The sequence below is a fragment of the Austrofundulus limnaeus genome, unplaced genomic scaffold (assembly GCF_001266775.1).
Source record: "Austrofundulus limnaeus strain Quisiro unplaced genomic scaffold, Austrofundulus_limnaeus-1.0 Scaffold60, whole genome shotgun sequence".
NCBI lineage: Eukaryota > Metazoa > Chordata > Actinopteri > Cyprinodontiformes > Rivulidae > Austrofundulus > Austrofundulus limnaeus.
In genome coordinates this window covers 2,062,138-2,066,094 of record NW_013952462.1, presented here as the reverse complement: position 1 = coordinate 2,066,094, position 3,957 = coordinate 2,062,138, and the positions used below count along the sequence as shown (strand labels likewise).

At 39.1% G+C, this 3,957-nt stretch overlaps 1 protein-coding gene across 1 annotated transcript in view; it reads right to left on the bottom strand.

Moving 5' to 3' along the window:
• The window catches only part of tuft1a (tuftelin 1a), a gene marked incomplete at its 5' end in the record, with an annotated part of 18,749 nt that overhangs the window by 13,613 nt on the left and 1,179 nt on the right, over nucleotides 1–3,957 (bottom strand).

Sequence of the window (3,957 nt, the reverse complement as noted above, 5' to 3'; positions counted from 1 at the left end):
CACACACACACACACACACACACTGCACTCCTCTGGAGTTTTATTTTGCTAATTTCTTCATTTTCTTTAATTAAAAATGATCCTACGATGTGAATCTTTACAGATTTAATAATAAATTCAACATTAAAACCACCTGCAGACAGAAATCCTGCTGAAACACTTCCTGCTACAAAGCACCGCCCATTTGTACAAAGCTCCTCCCTGGAGCTCAGTCTGCTCAGCCTCCCTACAGACCACCCCTCCCACAAAAGCACTGTTGTGAAGACATGCTGAAGTGGGAGTGTTGGAAACGGTAGGAGGCCAGTTTCAAGGTGTTTAGACTGTGATGCTAATAAAAATTTATTTTTGATAAAAATGGCATTTTTCATAAAGTTTACTTGGTTTAATTAATTAAAACAAAACTGAACCGTAACACAAACACAATGTTATTATAATGAAAAAAGAAAAAGAGCAGAAAGAATGAAAAATATCTTATAACATCTGCCCCATTTAACAAGAATATATATATATATACTGTATTACACACACCCCTTCATACATATACATAACTGAAGAATTCAAACCCTAACTCTGCATTTCTCTCTCAAATTAATTCAACTTTTAGGTTTAACAAACATTTCAAATCCTTTAAGATTATAAATACTTTCCCGCTTAATAAAGTTAGATTGAATATTCAAAACATTAACAATAATTTTCACAACAACTGAAGGTAAAATAGTTACTTGATTGATGCAGAATTGAATTATGTGCATGGAGAAAACATAATACTGCCCCTTTAAAAACAAACATGTCAAAGCTTTAAATGAAATCTGTCTTTGTAGGGAAGTGAGGGCAGAAAGCCTCAGCCCAGTGAGCTGAACTGGGCCTGGTTACATAAAAACCAGTTATAAAAGAGATGATGTGTGTACAGAGTAAACATTAGATTAGCTGGTTTCTGTTCAGGACCTGCAGGAGAGGAAGTCTGGGTCCAACCAGCCAAGTTCTGGGAAACAGAACAATTTACAGACATCTAAAAGCTCCAACAGGACAATGAGGCAAAGACAGGAGGGGTGAGAGACTGGGAACACTGGGCAGGTTGTTAGAAAGACATGTGGTCCTCACAGAGAGGTTAATCCTCATCCTGATGAAGACTGTGAGTCTGGGTTTAATGTTCCTCACAGCTTCACACAGTAACCTGACCCCTCCCTGCTGCCCAGCACACCTGACAGGTAACATGAAGTGCACACTACCTGTATGGTGGCAGGAACCTGAACCTGAGCGCACACACAGCCAGGTGCACCACAGTGAGCACAAAGCATGGCAGTGTGTGTGTGAACAGGCCCACAGCACAGGAAGATGCTTCAGTTTCACCTCAAATCATCTTTAATGAGCTGAAAGCAGACAGGTGAGGTGGTGAACAGGTACGACTACTGAATCTGTGCTTCTTAAAGAACAACACAAACAGACAATATAAACCACAGAGGACATCATGTTTGTGTCTGCTTCATCAGCATCCTGTGGTTCTCCTGAGCGGTGCCTCAGAGACGACAGGTGCAGCTAACATCACAACAGACTCTCTTTGACCCAGGTTCTGTCCTCTACGCAACGACGACAACAGCAGTGCACTGTTTTGGTTTTTCTTTACACAACCTCACAAACTCCTTCATGCATCTTTGACCTCTGCAGCTCTACAAATAAAGTTTAACTGGGAAGTTGTGTCTGAGACCAGGAAACATTTGTTCAAAGAGCAAGTCCACAAAAGTCCCCGAGCGTCACCCCCCCCCCCCCCCACTTATTAATGAGGGCAAAAAACTCGTTCTTTTAACAACAGTTCAGTTCTGTGGAAAGATTATGAACGATAAATATCTTACCTGCTGTAGATAGCTCGTTGAGCCACCTCAGTTTGAAGAAACAGTTTAGTTCTGGTCTGCAGCCGTCTATAAACAGCTTTACTCTAAAAACAATGTTATCGCACTTTATGCAAATAGATTTTCAGAAACATTTACACCACTTTATATTTGCATTACAGCATTATTTATGTAAAACTTTATAAACAGGCTGCAGCAGCGCAGTTTGTGTAATAAGAAGTTGGCAGCAATGGAATTTTGCACGAGGTGCTAATTTTCAGGATCGGATATATATACTGTATATTTTTGTTTGTTTGTTTATTTTTATTTTATTTATTCATTTTATTCATTTACCTAAAAAACAAAAACAAATTCTATATTCAACAAAATACAATCACAAATTAACTGAAAGTTAGCAGAAGAAGAAAAAGTCTTATTATATCTGCTCCTTTTCTCACTAAACAAATTCAATCAAAAAATAATCTTCAAATACCAAACACAAAACAAAAAACATACAGAGAAAAAAACTAAACTAAACTAAACAAAAAGAAAATCAATAAAGGTTTAACTTCTATTTTAAGTCAGCATCAATCCACTTTGGTCTTGGTCCAACTAGATTGATCAGAATTAAACCGTTTTCTCCAAACTGAGGCAGTTCAAAGAGCTATCTACAACAGGTAAGATATTAATTGTTCATAACCTCTCCACAGCTCCCCCACTTTAAAAGATCTGAATGATTAAACAGGTAAAAGATGGTGAAAAAGCTTAAAGTCTAAACTCAGACGACACCTGATGAACACGTTCAGCCTCTCGGGTCGTTTCAGGTGAGCGACACGTCGCTGAGTGACAGGTCAGGTATTTTTATTGGGTCGAGCGAAGTGAGGCCGTGACGTAAACAGACGTGTTCCCGACGTGTAAAAACTCAACGGATAATAAAAATAAAACGTCTTTTTATGAAACTGAGTCATGGAGTGAGAGAGACATGATCTGTGAAAACCAGGTGTTCTCCAGCATTTTCCAGTCATTTCACTAAGTTATGTGTGTGTGTTTGTCACGTCTGGCCCCTTCCCAGCCGGTGATGTCAGACCCCCCCTACACACACACACACACACATGGTGACAAACAATGAGCGAGGACATGTGGAATGTGCTGCCTGGATGGATCACTGTGGCGCCTGTTAAAAAGTGCAGGACTGAAACCAAAAGCACCAAAAGTTCCAAACAAGTTACATTTATTATGTTTAAACTGAATCTTTGTCACAAATAAACACTTTTTATTCCCGAGTCAGCGCTGGCTGTTCCCTCAAGTTGCATTTTAACCACAGTCCCTGACTTCCTGGTCACAATACGACACATTGTGCTCCTGTGGAGTCGGCACATTCCTCAGACTCGTCTCTCAGAACCATTTATGGAGATATTTCAGGTTCACACTGTGATAATTACACACATCATTCTTCTTATGTGAGCCTGGCTGGAACCAGCAGAGATGTAAATACTGAAGGCGCGGGTTATTTGCCTTTGATAAGGCTAAACACGAGCTGCGTGTGACGCTGATGCAAAGTCGTGTGTTTAAAAGTGATGACAGGTGAAAGGAGGAACAAACGCAGCCTGAATAAACACAGTTTGTTGCCTCGCAGCACATTCCTCTGCTCAGGTGAGCAGTGTGTAAGGTGTGTGACAGGTGTTGCCCTTTGCTCACGCTGGACTCTTTAGCACAGTTTTACCAGAGGAAAGTGACAGTTTACTGTCTGTCGCTCCTGAAACTGCCAGGTGGGGATCTGACAGACCAATTTGACATTTTCAGATTTAATTACATTTAAAAAGGACTGCTAACACCAAATAATTTTTATTTAAAAAAGAGTGAGTTTAATGTACTTAATAATGGAAGAAATTAGCATAATAAATGTGAGCCATCATATCGAAATGAGTATTAAGTCAAATTAGGTCAAAATGACCTAATTACATTTTCAGATTCTTGTCTTTAAAAGCTACATTTTGATACCTGGATCATCCTGATATCATAATTAAATCCATATATATGACTTAATTTGTCTTGTTGGTTACAATACATTGTAGGGGTAACCCTGGTGAAATATTCATTTCTATTTTTTGTCTTTGATTTTATTTTACAC